We start from the raw sequence: 24,924 nt of genomic DNA on the forward strand, positions 1-24,924 counted from the left end.
ACCTCAGCTGTCCCATGGCCTGAGACTCGAAACAAAGATCCTGGGGCGCACTTGACTTCTCCCCAGCTACTCGGGGTTTGATTATCCCCCCTCGAGCCGCTCCCCCAGCCAGCAGCAGGAAGGAGATCTCTCTTTTCTTTTCCAAAGACATTTTGACTGCTCAGACCTCCAAGAAAATCAGCTCTTCCTTTTTTTTCCTCCTCCTTTTTTTTTTTTTTGCCCTGAAGCCACAAGCACACAAGCCACCTTCTGCTCTGCACACAACCAGCAACTCCCAGCAAATAACCAACCCACTGGCTCCAAAGCAAACAGCTTTGTGTTCCCAAGCAGGCTGGCAATCTCTACACAACCGGGACTTTTCTTCCAGTTCCCCCCACACTTGCAGGGAAGTTCCCTCCTCCTTCCTGTCCTCAGGTAACTGCATCTTCATGGAAACACCAATATTTTTATGAGTCATCCCCCCTTCATTCCCCTTCCTGCTCTGTGGCCAACACCCCTCTGCTTTAGAGATCAAAGCTGAAGGGGACCAGCTGTGCTGCGTCCTTTCCTCTCCAGCCCTTTCCATCTCCATCTGCAGCCGCCGCCAGTGCGAGCCCCTGCTGTTCTGACAGCGCTTTGTGCCGCCCGTTCAGCGCCGCAGCTCCGTGCCCGCTGTCTGCTTCCCCTCCATCCATCCCCGCTCCTACTCCAGCCACACTGGGAACAAAACCCTCCAGAGCTCTGGGCTCGGTCCCGTCCAGCACGCACGGGAGCTGCGCCACCGGCTGCCGCTCTCTCCCTTTTCCCTCTCAGAAAAGGGAGAAATGGGATAATCTGCTTCCACTGAAATCCCATCCTAATTCCCCATGTTTGGAAACTCCTCTGCAGACCAGAGCATGAGACTGCATCTCCCTTCCAAAACTGCAACTCCACAGGGATCTTTGCCCTGGGCTCATTTCGGCACGGGTGCAACTTCAGCTGGGAAAGTCCAGGTACTTCTGAGAAAGCAGCCAAGGGAACCAAAATCTCCTTCCACGTTCAAATGCTGCTGAACACCTCAGGCAGCCCTCCGCGCTGCAGCAGGGATTTGCAATGCAACGGGGGATAATTAGTGCCAGGGATGTGCTTCTTGCTGGAAAACCTGTCCATTTTTGGCCTCCGAGGGAGCACCGCTCGTGCACGCTCGATGGAGGCTACTTCCATTCGCAGCAACTCACAGGTCTGACGGGTTCATCTCTGGAGAGCACAACCTCGACCTTGGCGGCCTCTCCTCTCGGCCACGTGCACCTCCCACGTGCTGCGATCGTACATTGAGCAGTGTGACAATCCCCGCTTCCCAACACCTCGCTGGAATTCTTAGCCGAAATCCAGCTTGGAGTTGTCTCTTCTACAACAACTTGGAAGAAAGCATGGCACAGAATTAAGTCTCAGTGCTTTTTATATGTAAAACGCCGAATTTAGCTGCTAATGGCAATTCCCAGCAGAAAAGGACGGTTAGTAGTGGCGGGTATATTTGTGAATACTTTTTAAGCAAACGCTGTGAGGCGGGAAATCTATCGGTCCTCACGGAAAGCGCCCCGCTTTGCTGCTGCAGGCATCTAAATGCAAAGTTTCACCACGGCTTTTGCGTTTTGTGCTCTGCTACGCGCATCCCTCTCCAATCTCTTCTCTCAGGAATGGTTTCTCGGCCTCTCTCCCACGGCCATGCGTGTGTCACCGTGACCTGCTCGGCGCAGGGAGGGAGGCAGCATCTCCGTCCTTCACCAGACGCTCCACTGACTCGCCGGTAAATAGAAGTCAGGGGATCTACTTGACCGGTCTCCTCTGCTGCTCTCTCTGAAGAGCTAAAGGGCTGATACATAAAATACCCATGTCCTGGATTTCTGGGAGGTTTTCACTGAGAGCGCATTGTTTTTCCCCAGCAAAGCCAGGAAAGAATTTCCAGCCGGTCAGCGCAGCGAGATTGCTCTGCTTTCTCTTTCCTGGGACAGAAAACCCAGTTTGAAACAGATTGCTCGCAGCTAAATGCAAGTTCCTCAGCAGCTTCCAGGGTGAAAATATTCCCTCCCCAGATCTCCTTTTATGTCCACAACACATTATTCCGGTGGAGGGCTCTCTTGCTAAGAAAAGCTGTGATAACTCCCAGCCCTGTCTCCAAAGTGGTTCAGGTATGGGAGCCAGCTCCCCGCCACGCATCCCTCGGTCCTCCTGCCCAGCTGAGATGTCCTTTAATTCCTCCATCTGTCCCCTCCAGGCTCTGGCTGGCTCGGCTCTCGGTGAATACATACAGCAGGCTGCAAGGCTGCTTCTCCTAAATGTATGCTTCTCCCGCAGCTTCAGAAGAAACGACGTCTGCTGAGTCCCCCAGCCCACTCCTGGGTGCTTCTGGGGCTTTCTGTGCTAAACCGTCTTTGTCCCGCACACCACACGCAGACAGACAGGAGGTTCACACCAAAATCCACCTCTCCTCTCTGCCTTTAACTCAACCAAAACAAAAACCAGATGGGAAAATCAAATGCTGGCAGTGTGAAGCATGTGGGCTGCACTTGCATCAGCCCTCCTGGAGCTGCAGAGCGTATTCCATCCTGCTCCGGGGTCCCGAGGCAACGCCAGCCTTCCCCAAAATGGTTATTACTGGTGGGGGGTCCCTGCCAACCACCCAGCAGCATGGAGATGGAAGGGACAGAGGGAAGGAAGGGAAAGCAAGAGGCGAGAGCAGACTTAGATAGTCCAGGAGGAACAATTTCGTCCTCCCAGCAAGATTTGCATGATGCACAGTGAAGGAGGCACTAAGGTTGCAGACCGAAAAGTGGGGGGACAGCCACAAACCGGACACTGCTTTTAACCGAGCTCCATCCATCCCACACACTCCTGAGGCAGAGGCCCTGCGGAAGAACCAGCTTGTCACCACAGAACTAAAACTGCGCCCTAACAAACGCACGCCTCTCTGCTGGATGTAAGCTGCTCAGGTGTCTTCAACACTGGGATTTCTTACATGCTCAGCGCCTGACTTTGTAACCTTAACCATGCATTTTTTAGTGTTGTTTTTGTACACATGTGAGTTTACCTTCTTCTACCGTGTGTCCTCTTCTTTCACCATCTCTTTAAGGTAAACAATACCAGGACTTTTCCATGTCCTTCCTTGGGAGCGCACCAGCGCCCCTAAAATTCCCTGAACACTCCTCAATTTTGCAATCGCCCCTCCGAACCGCGCTGAGCTGACGGGATTGCTGCAGACTCCTCTCTACCTCCCGCTGGAGCCTTCCTCGCCCGTCGATGCTCGGAGGTCGCTCCCGCGTGTGGACGAGTGCCCGATAACCCCCGTGCCATGCCGACGCTCGCCACGCAGCACGGCGGCAGGAAAAGAAGGAGCAGAGAGAGCCTGCGGTGGGGGCTGGGGCCGACGGCGTGTTTGTGGAGTAACGCTCAAACTGCCTTGTTTACACTGGGCCCAGGGAAAATCACTCCGGGGATGGAGACGGAGAAGCATCCAGAAGGAGACATCCAGAGGCTCCGCATCTTCCTGCCTCTTACTTTTGCTTTCAAAACTACCAGCCCCTCATCATGGTCAAGGCGCGGAAGCTTTAAAATCACTGTAGTAAGCATGGGAGGGACGGGGAAAGGAAAGGAAAAGGGTGCTCCCATGGGAACGTGGCTCCTCGGTGGGAGCGTGGGCTCCCCCTCGCCAAGAGGAGCCCTCGGTACGCAAGGATGCACCAAGGAGGGTCACCAGGCCAGGGGCTGTGGTGAGGAGTTGCCACGACTTGCTGGAAAAGGGAGAAGGAGAAATAGGAACCACCTTAAGGGAGGGGAGCCGCCAGCAGAACAGCTAAAAATGACTAAATACTTTCCCAATATCACTCCTCCACGTAAGCGCTGCTGTAATTGCCCTTGGGATGTTGCACAACGGCGAGAGGGAGGGGCAGGTGCTGGCAGGGTGAGCAGGGAGGCAGGCGTCCCCGGCCGGCCGCCGCACCAAAAGGCATGCGAACCTCCGTCCCGGGCGCTGCTGTCATCGAGGAGGGATGCTCGGCGTTGCCGCACGGACGTTCCTGCCACCTTGGGGCCCCGCTGCTGGATTTAGCCCCCGAGGGGCCATTCCTTACAGGAGCTGCAGGACTCCCAGGAGGACTCGCTCCTCACACCTCTGAGACACAGCGGGCTGCCCCAGGGAGCAAGAGCAAAAGGCGAGGAGGAACAGAGCCCACGTTGCACTGTGTGGCAAAAAAAAAAAAAAAAAAAGGCAAAAGAAAAAGAGAGAGATATAAGGGCTTCATTCAAGCGCTCTCTGGAAGTCTCACGCAGAGCAGCTGGTCTTTAAAACAGTCACAAGCGCGACACGCAAGCACAGAGCGGTTACATTTCTGGGTGCTTTTTTTAGTGACACTCAGACGGGGGCACCCACTCGACCCCCGTGCAAAGGAAAACGGCTGACTCATTCTTCCAGCGACGCTCGAGAGCAGGACACGGCGCTCTGGAGCAGCAGCGCAGGTCCTCTCCCGCTTCGTAAGCCAGAGCACTGGATCCGGGCTCGGGCGCCAGGCACGTACGCAGGCATCGGCTAATCCACAGATGCGCTGGGTCCCTGGGTAGAGCATCCGCAGCCTCCGCTTCCAAAAGCAGCCGGCTGACGCTCGAGTCGAAAGGGAAACCTCTAAGAGATGCAGCCTGGAGGTTTAAAACATCTGTGGGCCACCAGCCATTAAATAGGATGCTACGCTGGTTTGCCGCTATCGGGTCTTGCGCCAGGCTCATCGCTGTGCCGGCTGGGTACCGTCCAGCAACGCATTAAGTGGTGTGACTATTTCTGTTCTCATCACATGTTTGCTCTCGTCCTCTCCAGGGTGTGCGTAGGGGGAAAACGCACACCTTCGTTATGGAGTGCCTTATTTTGGCGAGGCTTCTCTTTTCCCTGCGTAACGCGTGCTGTTGGGCTGTTGGCAGAGGAGAAGGGGGGGGTTTATTTTCCTGATATCCGTGTACTCAGGTATTTCTGTTAGAGGAGGCAAAGTCAAAGAAATGCAAATCAAATATCCAGGAGCGCACAGTGCTGACATCTGCACCTCGCTACTATATGGCCTTTCATTAGCATTACCTAAATGTACGACCATACAACGAGCAGATTTCCTTAGCAACAGGGCTGCCTTCATATTTCCTCCCCACTACCCCCTGCCCTTAGAAGAAAAATGACTTCAGCTCTTTCGCAGAGCGGTGCTCGCCGCCGCTCCGCGATGCAGCAGCGCCGTACGACGCTGCCAGGCTTGCTATATGCTGCATCTGGGACGCCCTCCTCTCTACGCCGGGACCCGCGAGCCATAAAGCAACCTCTTGACTTAGCTCTTCTGTACAGCCACAATAAAACTGCTCTCTTTTCCTAACGGAGCGTATGCAAAGCAGCCCTGTAACGGCAGAGGTGGGGATCCTCTCCTCCAGATGACTTACAGCTCCCTACGCCGAGGGTGTCCAGCACGTATGGCAGCGCCGGCATCACCGGCTGCCGCCTCCTCTGCTCCCCGCCACTTGATCGCAGGGTGTCGAATGCCCTCGTCCCCAAATCTCACTTTAAGCCACCTTGGCCTTGGGCAGGGAGCTGCCAACCCGCTCTTCTCCCCGAATCTGGGCCAGGAAGACTGAGCGCTGCATCCTCCGCGCTCTCCCCCGGTGCCACAGCCTGGTGCGCTGGGCTATTTTAAGAGCTCGTCTGGGAGACTGGCACAGGCATCGCGCTGCCGGGAACTCCCTGCTTCTGTTTCAAAAAAGCTGGAGGCTGGGAGCCTGCTGGGACTCACCCCTGTGATTCCCAAGGTCTGACCCTCCTCTCGCTGGGACTGGCGCAGCGTTGCTGAGTCAAATGGAATTAGTCCCAATTAGCACTGGTGAAACGGGAGGAGAATCGTGCCCTCCCCGGCATTTCAACCTCTCTGGCCGGAGGCTGTGACCGCTAAGCCTCCCCCTCCAGCTATGCCCCTGCTTTTCATCTCCCTGCTCTCAAATCCCTACGTTCCGTGTCGCCATTCCCTGCCTTTCCCACACAGACGCTCTCTCCCTTTCCCATTACGATAGGGTCTTTGATTGCACGATCGCATAACTATAATGAGACAAATATTTATTTTGCAGATATGGGTTAATCAGACCGAAGGTATAGAAATATTTCATGCGCTAATCAGAGTACCTTCAGCAATCAGTATAGTAAATAACCCAGGTAAATTAACATAGGAGAGTTCCCTTATCAGGTTTTAGTCTAAGATATATGTGCATTAAGGACTAATTTGCCCTCCCCCCTCAGATTTGGGCTGGAGCCCAAGACGGGGTTCAGACCAAGGTTCCCTGCCATCAGCTTTCGCGGGAGCTGTGCGGGCTTTGCTCCTGGCAGGATCAGGCGCCGGGATGAATATTCAGCAGAGCAATCGCCTCGCCTTTGTTTTCTGCGCTCTGCACCTTTAAATTTGCCAGGGCTCCGCTGTTTGCGGCTCAGACAGCCTTTTTGCATTCAGTTCGCTGCAAGCTGACACAGAAGACACGATGGAGCAGGTTGTGTCTCCTGCTCTGAGCCCTTCACGCCACTCTGGCAGCGTTCAGGGGCCATATTATGAGCCACGAGTAATTAGTGAATGCCTCCCGCCCCAGCCGCGGCGCGGAAGAGCCGTACACGGCACCTCGCGCAGGCTGGCGACGGTTGGCCGGCCGTACGCGGTGCCAAGAGCAGCATGGGGATGCCGTGTGGTCCGGAAGGAGCCGAGAACAGGACGAGTCAAGTGAGAGCCCAAGAAGGGCTCTTTGCTGAAACGGGCCTTCCCACGGTGCTCGCCCAAGCTCCTGCGAATCGGTGGTCCTAGGAGACACCTCACGTGTGAGCGCAAGAGCTGCCCAGGTCCCCCGGCCTCAGTGTCCCTCGCTCCGGGGTCCCCAAACCAGAAGGCTCTGCGCTCCCGCCCCAAAGCAGCTCCTACAACTGCATTTTCCCAGTTTTGCTCAGAAAAAGCTCCCGCAGAGGAAACACAGAGGACCTGGAGATTCTGCCCTCGCCTCCTGTCATGTTTTGGGATCCCTGAGAACAAAAAGCACCAGAGGAATGGCAGGCATTATAGTAACGATGGTGACAAATTTAATTAGAGCAGGAAGCTCTGGAGTGGATTTCAAATGGCAACACGGCATTTTGTGTGAAAGCATTGCCTCGCTCCCCCCTTTCCCTCCCCGCCTCCACCGCGCGGCTCCATCCAAACCCACCCCGCCCCGCAGGACGCGTCCCTCTAATTTTCCCACATGTCATCCCCTTCACCCCCCCCAGCCAGCCAAGGACCGACACATTCCCGCGGTCTGGAAAATGCAACCGTAGAGCAATCCAATAATCCAACGGCCAGATGTGCAACAGTATATCCAACATGTCATTCAAAGGACCCCTTCAGCGGAGCCGAGACACGCTATCCCGCAATCTTAACTAATACATCCTGGGGCCCGGGAGGAGTTGATGGATGTATACAATTCCCTTTCCTACAGCTGTGGTCCCTTTTAGAAGGGGCATCCAGACTCAACAATAGCCCTGCTGTTGCTTTCAAGACAGAACCTCTTCAGACAAACCGCGCTTAATCCTGACCCCCGCTTACGCCCGCCCGGAGTCCGCCGAGGTCGGTTGGGGTTTCGGAGCCAAGGGTTGGGGGGCAGGATCTGGCCTCGCAGAGACGATATTTCACCTTGCGCCACAGCCTCCGAGAAACCTTGGTAACTGGTTGGAACATAACCACCTTGGGGAAAAGGCAAGCGGAGAGGAGCAGGTAATAAGATTTCTAACTGGTGCTGGTAGAAAGAAGGAAGTAATATAACAGTTTAATTAATCTATGCCTATTAGCGTTATTAAAGAAAACAGGGAGCTATTGGAGATTTACCTCGGAGAATATCATCAAACGGGGACCTTCTGCAGGGAATTTTATGTCTCTGTGCCCAATTTATAACCAGCACGGAGGTGTGGTGTTAGTGACAGCCAGTGCTGAAATGTCACAGTGCTTAGAAGTCATTAGCTGGGGACACAGGGAGAGAGAAAGAGAGGATGGAGGAGGGGACAAGGGAGAAATGGGGAAGGAAGGAAAAGGAATTAATTTAATTAAAAATATCTTTAGAGCCTGTCTCTTGATTTGTGTGGTTTTGGGGCTTGGCAGAGCTGCTGAGAACGGTGTGGAAGGAAAATCAAGGTTGCTGGGGCTTTTTGAAGCTGATAAAAAAAAATAAGCACACTTTTCATGTTCAGGAAGATAAATCCCCATTTTCTCAGTCTCAAGACAATCCAGTTATTTACTGACAGTTTTACTGTGAAATAAAAAGGGCTTTAAGCTTCTTTCTACTTGATGTCTCCATAGCCTGAATATTATTAGATCCCAGCCTGGTGCAGCTGGAGTTTTGGTTAATAAATTTAACGTCATTAGACAGAAAAGCCTTCTACTGAATGTTGCAATTCTTTTTTTTTTTCTCTTTTTTTTTTTTTCTTTTGCCGTTGCAGTCAGACTGTATGTAGGTGGTAAGAATCAAAAGAAAGGAAGTATGCTTGGCAAATAGGGGAGTGCTAAAAAAAGGTTTTGCTCAGGCTTGGGTTCGGCAGGAGGGTGTTTCACCCGCAGATGAGGCAGGGCTGAGCCCTCCCGGGGCGGACGCACCCCACCACCGCGGCAGTGCCAGTTTCGTAGCATCTCTCGGCAAAACGCTCCTCCTTTCACAGCCACGGGGTGTCCTGGGACGCTTGGCCCACCCAAAGGGACGGCGAGGTCTCGTACGTTGGCGTTACGCCGTGGCAGGGCTCTTGGGAGCGGTGATGCCACAATGCCCAGGGGCTGCCTTGGCACCGCCACCATGGGTGGCTTAGGGTGGCTTTTCAGAGAGGAAAAGTCGTCTTTTCCACCCAAAGTCTGCCCTGGGGCCAACACAAAGCCAAGGGTCGGCGCAGCAAGACGCACCTCAGTGGGACAAGGCAGGGAACAGCCATGACGGGGTGGGCAAGGGGAAGGCAGATGGTGGGGAGGCCTCCATCTTCCCCTACGGCGAGCCAGGCAGCTGCGGTCCCTCAGAGCAGGGCTCGCTCCCGCGGAGGGAGAGCTCCCAGCTCAAAGCAGGCAGGGCCCCGTTCTCCCCTCAGGGTGGCCACCATCTTGCGTCTCCCCCTACCATCCCGTCTCCTCAGGTGCTGCCCTCTCGCTGCCGCCCCGCCATGGCCGCACACCTTCTCCTGCCAGGAAACACGCCGGCTGGGAGGAAGACATCAGGGAAGACGCCGAGGAAGACACCACACACCCAGCCGCTTCTTCCCCAGCTCCTGCCCTGCTGCCTTCACGCTACGAGCAAGCAGCTGCCATGACTGGGCCCTCTCTCCTTGCCAACAACCCCAACAAGGGTTGGGGGGGGACATTTAATTCTGGGGAGCTGATCCCTGCAGGTTGGCTAAAACACGTCCCACATGGTGGGTTTCTAATCCCAAAACCCCACGGGTGTTGTGGACACCAGGGGAGGCCTCTGATGGTGGGAGCGGGGCCTTCAGTCACCTCCCACCCAGCAGCTGCGTACGCGTGTGTTTCACCCCACACAGAAAGAGCCTCCGCGACCGAGATAAGCCCTTTTACAAAATAAACAGCGGTGGCTGGAAGCGGAGAAGCAGAAGAGGGGTCCTGGGGAGATAGAGAGGGGCCAGGGCTGGCCAGGGCCGGGCAGGGACGGTTGCGGAGCCGGAGGCTGCCGGGACGGGAAGGAAGTGGTTGTTGTGGGAGTAACGTCAGGAAGAGCCTTCGCTGGGGCCCAGGCGGGCAGGGAGAGGGGAAGATCAGAGAGCTCATGGGACGGGGACGCTGGAGGAAGAGGAGGCCGAGGGGAAGGGTCCAGCGTGCGGATGGCGAGGAAGGGTCCGGTGTGGGAACAGTGAGGGGGTCGAGCGCCTGGGCAGCGGCACACTGGGAGACGCCTGTCCTGGAAGCACAACCGGCCCCAAAATGCTGCTGGATTCAGTTTACTCCCCCGCCCAAAACAATTTCTATAAAGAGGTTGGTTTTTTTTAAAAAAAAGTCCCACCTCCAGTGAATAAAGCAAAACAAATAGTCACAAGAAGGGAGGCCGGGTAATTAGCGGCAGATGGCTCGTGATGACAGGTACCTCCATACCTGCGCACCCCGATTTCGCAGCCTTCGCGCTGGGAGGTGCTCCCAGATCCGCTGGCTCTCGCCAGCCCCCACAATGGCAGCCGGGCTGCAGGCACGGCTACGGGAGCGCAGGCAGCAGCGGGCCGGGGAGCCGCTGTAGGGAAATCCAGTTGAGAGCCAAGGCGGTGCATGCGGAGTCATTAATCTAGGTCTGGTGCCAACAGGGATGGCTTTGCATTAGCGCCGGGCCCCTTTGTAGCTCAGACAATCGGTCGCATTCAAACAGCGCAAGATAACGCTGCAGAAAGCTGAGACCGTCGCAGCTCATTCCTCCTGTGAGGGGCGGGGGGGAGAGGATTTACAGGCAAAATAGCATTGCATTAATGGGCCTGCTCAGTATTCCGCACAGACGCCGGCGGATAATGTCTTTGCAAACTAACTGCAATAAATTAATTAAATTAATCTACTATGCCGCGCTTGTCCCCACCCAACATCAAATTCAAGGATGATCGGGGCTTGCCTTATCCTCCGTAGCCTACGAAAGGATCTGATCTCACTTGCTCCCGAGTTTCTGAGGCACTGAATTGCAAAGCACCACCTGCCTCACTAAACTAATCACCAGCCTGGTGGTTTAGATCACATCAGTTTTACATGTAATTAAGACTGTCCAGGAGGGCATGCAGCTGCTTACATGGTCGTTCCCTCTTATACGGCAACGTGCCTCCTGCTCAGATAGGTGCAATTAAACAAGCCTGTTCACAGTCATTAAGCATTAATGCACCTCATTAGCATAAGAACTGGAAGAAGCTTTGATGCAGGGAACCCCGCAGGAGAAGGAGATAGAGAGAGATGTACAGACAGCCGGGGCTGGGCCACCACCTTCTCCTGGCCACCACCAACCACACCAGCTCCATTTCTCCAAAGCCATGAGCCCTCCTCCCCAGAAATGGGGCTGGGTTATCTTCCTCCTCCCCAGAAATGGGGCTGGGTTATCTTCCTCCTCCCCAGAAATGGGGCTGGGTTATCTTCCTCTTTCTAAATTACGCTGGTGGGGAAAAAAAAAAAAAAAAAAATCCAAAAAAAACCAACCCACCGGAACAAACCAGCAAACTGTTGGGATATTAACCTAGGGAATCCATTAATAAGCCGAACTCTCTGTTGGCTTTGACACAGCACACTAAAGCTTTAAAGAGACAGGGCCCCAGACACTGGAGATAGGGGCAGAGACGACAGCGCTAACAAAGAGCCACTGTTGCCACGGCCGTGGCCATCTCGGGTAGGTCCAGCTGTCTTTGGTGTTCTGTTTTCCAGACACAAAGAGCAGACTGAACCGTTTTGGTCTGAATGGCTTTCATTTGATGGTAGAGAAAATGAGAGGGAAGAAAGAAGCTAAGTAAAGTGTCCAGGAGAGAGGGGGGAAAAAAAAAGAAAAAGGAAAAAAAAAAAAAGAGCATGGTGCGCTGCAGGTCTTCAGTGAGAAAGGCTGCAGCTCCCAGGAGCACAAAATGGGGCTGTCTCAGGGCGCAAAGGGAAGGCGACGTCGCAATTTCGGAGCAGCGCACGCCACCGCCAGCGAGGAAGTGTGGGTAAGCAAGGATGGACGCTGCAGGGGAGCCGGGCCGGACGCTGCCCGGCTCTTACGTGCTTTGTACGGCAACGCGCAGGTCTCTCAGCATCGCCAGACCACCGACAACGAACAGCTTGTCCAACTTGGTTTGAATCTCAAGGGAATCACCTCTGTTCGTACAGCTCCGGGCAGCACCGGGCGCAGAGCCCGTCAGGAGACTCCGGCCTGGACCACCGCGCGTTAGTATGCAGAGCCTCAGCGAGCTTTGCTGTCACCACGGCCAGAAACGGGCTTGCACCAGGGATGTGAATCAGCTGGAAAAAGTGAATCTCTGCTCGAAATGGCTTCAAGGAACCACCACGCTCACCTGCTACCACAGGGCTGTTCCAAACCCACACCTCAGCCCAAACCGTATTTCCAGGGATGGGATAGGGATGTACCCACCCTGAACAACCCTTCTGCTGCAGCTGCTACCTCAAGATGCCCAACGCATGCCCTTGCATCTCCACCAGAGGACAAACCTGCAACCCAGAAGCTTGAAAAACCAGTCTGAAACGTCCAGGCCAGATTCCTCTGTCATAAGGAGCAGCTCTGAAGGAAATGGAAGCTGAAACTTGTTAAAACTGCAGACCCACCCACTGGAGAGCCACGCAGGCTCATCCCTCAGCACGCTCTGGCCCTCCATCTAGTCCGGTTCGTAAGTGATAAAAGCGTCCACAACTGCAGCTCTCATCTGGGAAGAAGAACAAACAACCCAAGCAGATCTTACCACTGGGAAATGGTTTCTAAGGGTCTCCAGAGACATCCTCTTTCCTACGCTCATTCCATTAGTGCTGTGCATGCTCCATTGTCCCAGTCTCTCCCTCCACAGTAGTTACATCCTACAAATACAAACAGATTTCGAATCCCCTGTAGCTATTTGGCCCACATCGATAATAATTTTCCCTCCTTGAGCACCTTTTATCTAGAGATCTGGAAGCATCTCCCTGGCATTAACGGTTATTAGCTTCTCCACCGTCACGCAACGTAGGCTTAGCACCGTGACACTGTACCGCCGAGGGGAACACGGGCACAGCGCCGTTAGTGATTTGGCCCTGCCGAGCGCTGCACCCTCTCCTGCCCGATTGAACGGCACGGGGATGGCAGCGCGCGGCCCCTCGCTGAATCGGGCCCTCAGCGATTTGCCAAGAGCGTCAGAGACAGGGAAGAGATCCCAGGTTTGCGCCTGAGTCACCAAACCCTCTCTTTTCCCTTCCGTGCCTAGAGAAGTCAACGGAAAGTCTCCCATGGACAGCAATGGGAACTTCATGCTTTTTGAGTCAGTTGAAATAGCTTTTTTTTTGTTGGTTTTTTTGGGCGAAGAGGCTTTTACTGCACAGTCATTTTGATAAACCAAGGGAGCGAGCTTTTACCCAGCAACAGGCGGGGAGAATGACTGATGGAGACCATGACCCCAGTGAACCACAGTCTTGCTCCCCCAGTCCCTTCCCATTTGCCTTTTGTGATTACAATTAGCAGCGGGGGCCGGCAGGTGGGGGAAAAATAAAATAAAATAAAATAAAAGCCCCCCCCACCTCGCCCCGCTCCCGCCCCCTCATTGTCTGCGTGAGGCTGGCTGAGCCTCCGCGCACTGCAGTCCTCTGCCCATTGTACTGCCGAGAACACGCGAACAGACGCTCTCGGGCGATGGGTTTTATTGAACGCAACTTCAATGGCAAATGGGAAGGATGAGGAGGGGGGAGAGGGGAAAAAAAAAAAAGCAAAGCCTTGAAAATCCATGCCAAAAAAAAAGAGGTGGGGAGGGTGTTTTTTAATGCAATCAATGGCTCCTTCCTATAACTCTGCCTGTTGTGAGGAAATTTCTTTCCAGTAGCAGCCAGCAGCAGTCCCAAGGCTGTGACATTGCTGTAACGCTTGGAGCTCAGCTCTCTATCTCTGGCAGCAGCCCCGTCTTTTTGTCATTATTGGCTGTGATTGCAGGGGGTGCACGCCAGCTCGCCGAGCGCCGAGATACCGCCGGCTTCCCCTCCCTCCGGACAACCTGCCCGCCGAGAGGAGTTTGGGAGGGCGCCGGGGAAGAGACGGGGGTGAGAGTGGGAGCTGAATTCTCTCTGCCTCCCCTGAGAAAGCTCCTATCCAAACCCACATGGATAGGTAGAGGTCCCCAAGGCCCTTTCGGAAAGCTCATTAGGAAAGTAGTGACAGATGCATTAGCTATTAAAAAAAAGGGGGGGGAGAAGCTATCATAGAACTTAAAAAAAAAAAAGCAGCAGCAGCCGCCCGACAGTTTTATTGCTGTCAGATCCTTTTTTTTCGGTGGGCGCGTTGCAAAGCAGGAGAGGTTTGGGTAAATATCTGACGCACGTAGGCTCTTCCCGCGCTCTGGGCTGTCAATAATCCAGCCGGGGTATTTCTCACACCCCCAGGAGGGAGCTGCCAGCTCTGCCCATTGCCACCGCAGCCACTCACACTCCCTATCTACCCCAGCACCTCGCAGAGAGGAGTTTTTGGAATGGGCACGTCCAGCCTGCATGCAAACCTGCGGGAAGAACCCGCCGGGGTGCCACGGGGGGGCCAAAAAACCCGGGCGTCAGCTGCTGCCATCGCCGACTCCGTGCCACAGCCTGGGGAGGACAGGTCTTGGCATGAGATGTTCCCTCCTGATCTAAGCAGAGGCTGCTGAGATGGTGATAGAGTCCTGCATGCCGGGACCTGCTGTCCCTGCAAGCTCCGGCAATGCACTCCACGGAAGGACGGGTACAGGTCACATCGTGCAGCTCCTTCGGACGCAGGGTCAGGCTCCCGGCCCCATCCCGTGCCCCGCATTGCTCCAGCACAAGGTCGCAACCCACAGCCCTCAGAGCTTGGGGAACAGGCGTACGCACGCGCTAGCAGGGCGCACAACGGCAAGAGGAACCGCATCTCTGCACCGAGGGCGAGCAACACATCTGGCAGCAGCTGGCAGCCATGGAGCCTCGCGTAGGGACTGGGGACCAGGCATGGAAAGCGGTGGGTGCTGGATGAAGGCTGGATGCTGGGGATGGTGGTCTGGGCTGGTGAGCTGCGGTGGGCAGGTGGGTAGACGATGGGAAGGATGGGGAGGCAGGATCAAGGTGATGGTGTGGGTTTGGTCCCCTCCCATCCTCCGAACCAAAAAGGCCACCACCGCTCTTACACCTGCGTGAAGAGCAGAGCCCAGGTAATAACAGGAGAACAACAGATGTTGCACCTGCATGACGGCTCCCGAACAGCGCCAGACGAGCTGGAATTCACATCTGAGCCGCAATGGCAAAGCTCTTCCCGCAGACAGCGGCGGGAAGCGAGGATCAAAACGCCGCTTCCATCAACCGCGCTCCCCGCACCAGGTCCTGCCTCCACGCGCCGTGGTCTCCACGGACCATCCCGTCACTTACAGGACGCTCACCTCAGGCATGAGCGGGGCCCCCTCCGACACCTCAGCATCCCTCAAAAAGGGGCACTCAAAAGCAACCGGGGGGCTGTTTCGGAGGCAGCCGTCAGCCCGCGCCCCACAACCTCCCCTCCTGCCGCCTCCCAACCGCACTCAGGAGGCAGAAACCTCACCGGAGGAAAACGGCAGCAGGAGAAACCGTCCCCCTCGGTCGAGTTTTAAATGGCTCTCGGATCCCTTCAAACGAATCTAAATGCACCGATCCTATTGTGTGCATAAATCTTTGCACCGGGGCCTGCACGCCTCCACACTATTGATAAAGAGAAACGAGTCTTAAATATTTAATGAGCGAATAAACCCGTTAAGAGGATATGATTAACTGCACGCCACAGCTCTGCATTTAAGGTGTCCCTGCTGTACCTTTAGAGGGGTTTTATTTTTAAGGGAAATCGGCAGCAGCAGCTGGTGGAAGCCAGCAGCCGGGGTGCGCGGGTGCCGCACGAACGGGAACGCTGGCGCAACGCTCCACTTCGGAGGCGTAAATACGCCACGGGAGCCCGCGCCGTTACCGGGGGGGACAGGTGGGGCCCCATTGACTCAGCCGGATGGCGGAGGGCAGAAAATAAGAGCTGAGGAGGTTTCACGAGAGGCGGCAGGAGCCAGGCTGTCGGTTAGAGAAAACATCTGAACTCTGCACCTTTCCGTCTCGCCTTGCGGTGGGAGGGGGCTGCTGGGGGTGGCGGAGGGGGATCGGGAGACCTTGGAGCTATTTCCAGCCGAACCAGGGAGCTGGAGCGCGACCTTGGACAAGTCACTTACGGTCGCCCTCCGCCTGGAGCGGAGCTCGGCGCGAGACAACCGGAGTCTTTGCTGCGGGTGGGGATCCAGGCAGCGCGGGGAGCCAGGCTGGTGGCACGTTCCTTCCCTCCGCCTCCGCCGAGCCGGCAGCCGGCTCAGCAAGGCCAGGGTACCAACTCACCGCCGCGCGCCGGCCAGCCCACAGGATGTTTCTCAGGCATGCGGAGAGCCGTCGATGGAAGATTTTATGAAACTGAGTGCTATAAACGTCCCCTCGCTATGTGACTTTTTATGTTTCTGAATTATTTTGATCATTATTTTTACCAGAGCGAGGCGAATAATACAAAACAAACCACCGTGAATCATCACTCCAGTTTTTAGATATGTTAAATTTAGCTGTTTTGATGCCACCTTTTTGTTTATATTCTCCAAGTGCTTCTTGCCAACAAGTTACCGGCAGGGATTTTTGGCCAGGAAAGGGGAAAAAAAAAAAAAAAAGACAAGACAGACTGTTAATTTTAAGCGGCAACTGAAGATACTGAAAGAAAGTGAATTTCAAATTCTTAATTGCAACAGTTGCCTCCCCAAACCTCGGGTCTAAACATGAAGCCTGCCCAATTGGGAAGCCGAAATCCATCATGTGATGTAAGATCCCAATTAAAACGACTCTCATTCTTGAGGTCGAGTATTCACAAAAGAGCGAAGACCGCGAATTATTTGCAGAAATTATCTGGAGAACAATTTTGAATAATGAATACGATGGGGGAAATCGCAGTCACTTGGAATACTTAATGCAACTACAAAAAAAAAAAAATCACGAACAATTTGTGAATAGAAAAGAGGTGAACCGCGTGGAACAGATCATTTATCACAGTCCTGCCACCATCGGCGATGATCACGTACGAACGATGCCCCTGCATGGCTGCAAATGCCGCCGAAATTAGCTATAGCGACTGACGGACAGATGGAAGTCATGCTTGGAAATACACCTAATCGAAGAGGCTGCGCTGCCACGGCCAAGTGAGGGACCACGTGCCCGTGACCTGGCATAAATCAGGGCAAAATAACTCGGGAAACGGGATGTACAAAGCAACCCCGGGCAGGAGGAAGGGATGCTCGAGGTGACGCGGCTGAGCAGAGAGCAGCTGTAGAGGAAGAGGCCTGGCCAAACCCCAAGAGCGCAGAGTAACGTCGAGGACGAGCTTCAGGACCTTGTGATGGCGAGTTGTAGAAGGGGTGGGAGATGCCTGCTCCCCTCCCGCACACGGCCAGCGAGTAGGTCTGGATAAAACATGGGCGTTCGCTGCTTCACCAAATGCCGGCTCTGCGACGGGAAATACCGTCCCACCATGAGCACCCAGGCATCTCCGGGGTCTGGAGCTGAGATCTGCGGCTTCACCAGATCCCACCCTGTTGTGGCCACCTCTCCTCAAGCCCTGGGCTGAGCCAAACTCTGGCTTCCCCCCGAGAGCTGCTCCCATGGCCACCTTTGATGTCAGAGCGTGTGGGACCAGAGGAGCAGGTGCCTGCTAAAACCTCACCGACTTTTCTCAGCCAGGAGCCAAACTCCACATCTTTGTTAGATGTACTTTACCACAGCCCTAGCTCTGCATTGCATCTACCGGCACTAAGCGTGGAGGCCAAGTTCTACCAGGCTTGCTTTTCTGCAAACGGGGTTCAGCTGGGAGAGAGGAGGAGCTGAAGGGAGAAGGCAGGGAGAGTTCGGGGGGCAGGAGTAAGTAAAGCAGGAGAGAAGGGTGCTGGAGGATCTTGGGGGGCCACAGCAGCATGTGGAGGAGCTGGGAGAAGGCGCCAGTGCAGGGAAGCCGGGCAAGTGGCTGCAGAGATTGCGGCACAATCGTGACACCATTGAGATAGAATCATAGAATCATAGAATGGTTAGGGTTGGAAGGGACCTTCAAAGGTCATCTAGTCCAACCCCCCTGCCAGGAGCAGGGACATCCCCAACCAGATCAGGTTGCTCAGAGCCTCATCCAACCTGGCCTTGAACGTTTCCAGGGATGGGGCATCCACTACCTCCCTGGGCAACCTGTTCCAGTGTTCTACAGCCCTCATTGTAAAAAATTTTTTCCTAATATCCAATCTAAATGGAAGGGAAGAAGCGCCCGTGAGCAGCACCGACGGCAGGGTCCAGCCACGCCACTTCAAGAACACTTTTTATTCCCTTTTTTCACAGACTCTCTGCAGACCACCCGTCCCATCAAAGATCCCTTCGTCCCAGGCCAGATCACCGCGTGCTGGGAACCACAGTCCCTGAAGGGTGCTGCCACCTGCAAAACATGCTCTTGCAGCCGCTGTCCGCGCTCCCCTGCGGAGAACGCAACTGCCCCCGCGCCGGGCAAAGTCTGCAAACATCGCTCAGGCGGGGAGACGCTGGGCCTCTTCCTGCCCAAATGCTGCCGGCAAGGCAGCGCAGCAACGGTCTGGTAGAGCTGGAAGCTTTTTTACATCCCAGCGCAGTCAGGTGACGTTTATCAGGGTAACAAAAGGTTACAGCCCGATCACAAGACCGGCTGACAACGCATCTTCCCCTTCTGGGGAGGAAAGTCAAGCGGCAAAGTTGTAAGAGGAGCGTCCAGTCATCCTTCGTATCTTCTTCTGCCTGCAGCTTGGCGTGTGGGGAGATGGTTCCTCTCATCTTCCTTTGAAATGAAAGAGGAAAGGAAAATGCAGAAAATCCTGCATTTTAGGTGCGAGAATAAAAAAAATAAAAAGTCAAGTTCTACTAACGTTGCAGGTCAGATATTCCCCACAGCTTCTGCTGCGGTACCCTAAGAAAGCAGAGGCTGGATCTCCGGAATTCACTTGAATTCTGGATGTTTCTATCTGTTTCTATGCTGTTTTTCCCAGCATTTCCACACGCCTGCCTGCGTGTGCACAGGAAAGCCCGGCTGTCACACGCCTGGACTGAGGCATCAAGAGAACCACTCAGGAACGGAGAGTCATTATTTGTTATTAACTCACCCGGAATCTGTGATTTCTTACATGCTATTTTGCTACTTGGCTGCGCAGTGAAACAAGCCCTTAAAAAAAAAAAAAAACAAAACCAAAAAACAGAAAGAAAAAAGCAAATCGTCCACCGGTGCAGAATCATCTTCCCAGTGGGCTCCAGGAGGTCACCAGCAACCTCTATCACAAGCGGCAAGACTGTCACGGTGGCAGTGACAGGGTTTTCTCCTTGTGCCCCTGCATCTACCGCAGGTTCCCTGTGTGGCGGCACTCGCCACCCCTGCAGAGATCACCCTGCTCCAGCCTCCTGCTTTTCCAGGTTGGGGGCAGGCGCGTTGTATTTGGCTGCTTTCGGAGCGTGGGTGTTTGCTTCGCGTGTCCCCGTGGAGCAGAGTCCCGTCAGAAGGCCGTTCCAGGCAGGAAACTGCTGCTGCTCCTGGTCAGGGAATCACACGGAGGAAATCAGTTGCTCTTTCTTTTTGGAAAGCCTTTGAGTGAGGAGTTTGTTCTGGAGAGACGGAGAACCGCCGAGATCCCACTCTTGTCTGTCCAACAGATTCCCCCCAGCACCAATTTGGCCAGTGCGGTGGTTGCTGTAGGGATTTTTTAGGGATAACGATTTTCTGGGATAACAGCTTGCAGGGATAACAACTTCAGGTGTGCAGGGCACTTCTGTGCCCCAGCTCTCTCACAGCACTCGCACGTGATCTCGCTGACTTTCCAGACCGGGAAACCGAGGCACAGGGCCGACTCTGGAGATGGCCGAGGCTCCAGCAGCATCTCCACCTGCAGCACCCGGGTGCCCCAACGATGCCGCCCGCGGGCTGCGATATCAGCGTGCTGCCCACAACCCAGCTGAACCTCCGCAAGGTCCCTCGGACAAGGGATCTCCTGCGTCCCCTCCACCCCCAACCCAACTCAGCCGCCGCGAGCCATCAGCCTTGCTCCCTCTCTCTCGATCACCAGTTTCCCTCTCTGGTACCCAACGGGCGCCTCTCCCCGCAGCCGGGCTCTGCCCCACTGATGCTCAGGGTACCACCATCATCCCCAGGAGAGCATCACTGCGGGGCTTGCGCATCTCCGCTGCGGCTGGTGACAGCGGGGCGGACAATGACATTTGCTGCAGGAGCCTGACATTGAACCCAGCCAGTCAGAACGGCGGGTGTTTGCTGGCAAGGGTAGCGGCTCCGCTCCGACACCATCAGCGAGGGGACAGGAGAGGGAGGGGAAAGGAAAAAAGCCGAAGCAGCAGCCAGACAGCTGCCTCTTCCTCCTCCTCCTTTTGTGCAGAAATGTGTTTTTGTTTGTCAGTCAAACAGATTGTTTTCTCCTTCTTTGCAGGCCAATTGTTTCTGCTCCTGCAAGATAAGGGATTGAAAAGGGCTATATTTTTATGGCACAGAACCTAGGCCCTCTGAATTGGAGGGGAGACATCAAGTGGGAGGAGATTCCTGTTCAAACCAACACTCCTCTCCCCAGTTCCACTCTCCAATCCTATTTCCACCCCCATTTTCCTTTTTTTTTTTCTCCTTCCCTCTCCCGCCTGGAGCTGCCTCTCAGCCCTCTCGCTATTTAATCTCCCTCTCTCTGGGGTGGACTCAGGAGGTTTACGCAGCTTCGTCCTCTTTGCAGCATCTGCTGAAAAGAATTCGTCTTCCCCTCACCGCTCTGTCCGGCGGCTCCTCCTGCCATCCTCCCCCTCGAAAAAGGGAAGAGCGAAACTGCTGCCGCCGCACATGGAAGTCCAGACAAACAAAACCCAGGAGGGGGTTTTCCTCTTCTGGGAAGGTTTTGCCCAAAAAGCGCCTTGGAGAGCCAGACCCTGGCGTGGGGCAGGAGCAGAAAGCAGAGAGGAGGGAGGAAAATGGTTAATAAGAGCAAGCCCAGGCCAGGGTAAGGCAGCAGGTTCCTCTCCCAGCTCCCAGAGCAGGCTGCGAGGAGCCTGTTTCCAGCCTTCTTCCTTTCTCTTGTTGGACTCCCGCAAATCCGCGATCCAGATGGGATGCCGTGACTCACGGTGATGGAAACGCTGGAGCGACGATCGCCGGACGATCGTCAGCATCGTATTCACGCCATCAGAGCGAGTCCCCGAGCCAACGGACCTGGAGAAGGTCCTCGCTCCGGGGACCATCAGGGCTGGAGGCCACCCCAGCCTCGCAAACGGCGGGGATGCCCGCGTCCCGAGCACGACTCCTCCGCTCCCGCGCGCCCATCGCATCGCGCTTCGTTGTTCGGCGCTGAGGACCGCAGGGAGGTTTCGCCTCCCCTCCTCGGGGGATGAGAGCCTGGAAGGGGCCACGCGTGGTTCATATCCAACTCATAAGCCTCTCAGAGCTCAGGCTTGAGGACTGAGATTCACTCAATTAATTTTGCTTTGGCAAAAAGTCCATTTTTATTGCTATTTCATGCCTTCAGTATAGATTTTCCCTGCTCGTCTCAAAGGGATAATAAAACCCGACTTGTTCTTTTTATAAAAGTCTCACACTCCCTCTCTCACCAGGCTCCGTGTTCCCCAGCTAGAGATGTAAATTTAAAGGGGAAATGCTGTCATTTAAAACAAAACAAAACCAAAAAAAGCAACTCAGAAAGCCCATCTTTGAGCATATTCCAGCTCTTGAAACTAGGCCGTGCAACCGAAGCAAAAACCAAAGTGGCCTCCCCGCGGCGATGCCCACCCTCCCGCTGCGGGCCGCGGGTGACCGCCAGCCCCTCGAAGCCGTTCCCCATCTTGCGCGGCTGGTGGCAGCCCTCGGCTTGCTGGGACGCGCTGGTTTTCACTGGCTGGGCGCTGGTGAGCGCAGGTGGCGGCCGCGTGCTCTTTGCGCTTGGCCGTGAGGCCGCCTCCCCAGCGCCTGCACCTGCCTCCCTCCTCCTCCTCCTCCTCCTCCTCCTCCTCCTCACCAGGCCTGAGGTGAAAGCCTCGCTGCTGCTGACCCCGAGCAGCTGTACGAGCCCTCCTGAGGGAAATCCCAGATCCACCTGATGCCGAGCAGGTGGATTTTGAGCGTGTTTCCAAGGCGGTGGTGGGACAGGACGCCAGCAGGCCGCTGCACGGGTCCGCTCCCTCCGCCTCAGCTGGGATGCATCCTGCCTGGTGTTCGGAAGGGCTGGAGCCGCGGAGCATCCCCGCGAGAGGTGAAGGAGGGAGAGGGAAACCGCCTTTCCTCTGCCTCGTGCCCTGCCGCGGGAGATAGGATACGAGGGGAAGCCGAGTCGCGTTGCTGGAAGTCTGTCGTTAGCGAGTGGCAGCAATCACCTGGGGACAGGGTGGGGTCCCAAGCACCCACGGTTTTTAAGCACACGTTAGACCCAGGTATCCCTCAGGCACGGCCTGAAGACGGACACATTCAAGACCCTGTCCTCCTGTCCTGGCCGCCTGTCTCGATGCAGTGACGTGCATCAATCCGCCCTCACCGGGACTCTCCCTGCCTTGGTGGAAACCAGGAGCGAATCCACTACAGAGCGAAGCCGCGCGAGGCAAGAAGAGACGCGTGCGTGCCCGCACAGTGCCAGCCGGCGCTCAGCCCCATGCCGCAGCACGGGACCGGACCAGCCGGGCCCTTCACATGCAAATATTTCTCCTCTCCATCCTTTTCCCTTCACCTGCGCCCCGCTGCGAAGCTGTCTGCGCGCCCTGGCTGCCAGGAACTCCAAGCCCCCATGGCGAGAGGAAACCCGCAGCTCGCTCCATTCCTGCAGGTGTGCCTCCAACCGCCAAAAGTTTTAGGGCGACTCACGCTGGGATGGGCAGGAGAAGAAAGATGAGGCTGAGGAAACCCCCAGCGATATCATGCTCCCCCCCTGGCTAACTGACGGCCCGTCGCCTCGCCGTGCCCCCTGCGAGGCTCCATCAGTTAAAGTTGCGCCGTTTCCTCTGACGGCAGAACAAACCGTCCTACCCCGCCGCGAGCCGCCAAGCCTGAGGGATGCTACAGAAAAGAATTCCGCAGCTTCCCTATTTCGGGAGAAATCAGTCAGGGTCCCTAGATTTTCCCGCAGAGCCCTCGCAAGACCCGATCCCTCCGGGCTGGAAAATCCTTAGCGAGCTGTGACAACCTCTGCAGCTCAGGCAGAGGCAAGAGATGATTAAGACTGGCTGAAATCTCCCAGGAGTCCGACGTCTGAGAGGCCCCACGCAAGACAGAGAAACACCCCGGGCTGCTCCTCGCAACCCCCCGACTCCCCTTCACCTCGGCACGGGGCCGAAGGGAGAGCGGGGACGGAGCGAGGCCAGGAACCAGGTCACTGCCGCCGGTTTCCAGGCAGCAAAGGTTTGGAAGAGCAGAGGATCATTTAGCAGAACGACAGCGAAGGTTCAGAGCAGAGCCTTCAAATTACACGCTACAGAGCACTCTTCCTGCCTAAAAGGTCTCTGAAATGACTGTGGCGGCTCTGAAACGAAGCACTCTGGATGCAATTGTTCCCTGGGGCTTGCAGAGGAGACAGCGCCGGGAGAGGAGAGGTGGGTCTGCGGTCCCCGGCACGGGCAGCTCCTCATCAGACCAAGACGCACGCTTCTTCTGGGCTCCACGGCACAGCGGTGCCGCTTCCCTAAATCTCCCCGGCTGTTTCTACCAGTTGTGGTATTTTTTTATGTTTGTTTTTTTTTTTTTTAAATATACATATATATATTTCTCACTTCCTGCCTTGAACTTCACACAGCTGCCAGCCCCGGGCTGCAGAGCCGCTGCTCAGGGTGCGGGTACCCCCAGCCTGGGCTCCGAGCTGCGCGCGCAGACCCACGCTGAACGCCCCCACCACCGTGGCTTTCGCCGTGCCTCGAGCTTCACCTCGATCCCGCAGGGATTGGGGAAAGGAAGAGCGCTCGAGAGGGAAATGTGTCCTTTTCTCCATCTCGCTTGGCTCCTTCCCATCCTTCTCCGCTCCATCCCCAGCAGCTCGAGGTCCGTTTTCATCAGCTCGTGACAGACACCAGGAGATGCAATCTCCGCACCGGCTGCGCACCTGACCGCGCAGCACCGGGGGCACCACGCGCAGCCAACCTCCGCCTCGCCCGCCGCGGGTCCCTCCCCACCCTTTCCCACGACGCACGGGTGACAGCACCCACATCCGCAGAGTCACCACGGCGCTGCTCGCTCACCTGCGAGACACGAGCTGCCACCCCGGGGAAGGCAGCTACGGGGTCTGCAAAGTCACCCAGCAGAAAACCATTTTGGGACCCTCAAGGAGGCTCTGGTGATGCTCACGAGCTGGGAGAGCCCTCAGAAGGTGCTGGCAACACTGGAGATGCCTTCTCTTTGCTTGCACAGGGCCCTAGGAGCCCTCGCCCACGCAAAACCCCCACTGTTGTTTTTGTTCCTCCAAAACATCGCTTTGGGAGGTCACCTGAGGGCAGCCAACCCGGGCACCGCTCATAGCCAAGGGGAGAGCAGGCAGGAGCCCGGTGGCCACAAGAGCTTTTGCAAAGCCAAATCTGCTCACGTCTAAGGGACGGCACTGCGCTCCCTCAAAGGCGGCGGGGAACCAACGCACACCCCAACGGCCCCCGGCTCTGACGTCAACGAAAACCTCCGGCAAGGTCTGCGACGTCAGCCCGCGACGCTCGGCCACCGGCCGGAGACCCCTCGGGATGCCGACCCCTGCTCGGTCGGCGTCTCCCTTGGGATCCCCAGCCATGCCAGCCCCGCTGCACACTGGTCCAGCTGCACATTTCCAGGGGTTGGTGGGAATGGGGGGGGGGCACACACATTGGAATTTGGCTGGAATTTAGCAGCTGCAGAAGGGCTCGCGGGGGGGACAACACGGGGGGGTCCCTGGGCTCCCAATCCACCTTCCTCCAAGGGGGCTTCAGATGCACCCCGTCCCCTTCCCCGCATCCCCACGCTGCCAGCCGGGACCACCGCGGCCACCCCTGGAGCCGGGGGGTCTGGGGAGCCCCTCTCTGCGCCCCCCGGTGACGTCACCGAGCTAGGCTCGCGCTTTGGGGGGTCGAGGCGGATTTTAGCGGGTGGGGGGGGACACACGACGAGACCGGAACGGGCTGCGGCTGCAAATACGAGTTGGGGGGTGATGGGAGCGCGGGCGGAAGGGAGCGGGAAGGGAAAGGAAGGGAGCGGGAAGGGAAGGGA

At 56.0% G+C, this 24,924-nt stretch overlaps 1 protein-coding gene across 1 annotated transcript in view; it reads right to left on the minus strand.

Moving 5' to 3' along the window:
- Positions 1–24,924, minus strand: part of RAI1 (retinoic acid induced 1) — a 71,727-nt gene that overhangs the window by 46,392 nt on the left and 411 nt on the right. The gene's annotated exons all lie outside the window — the stretch shown is intronic.

This window comes from Chlamydotis macqueenii, chromosome 15 (genome assembly GCF_036417535.1).
Source record: "Chlamydotis macqueenii isolate bChlMac1 chromosome 15, bChlMac1.mat, whole genome shotgun sequence".
NCBI classification, from domain to species: domain Eukaryota; kingdom Metazoa; phylum Chordata; class Aves; order Otidiformes; family Otididae; genus Chlamydotis; species Chlamydotis macqueenii.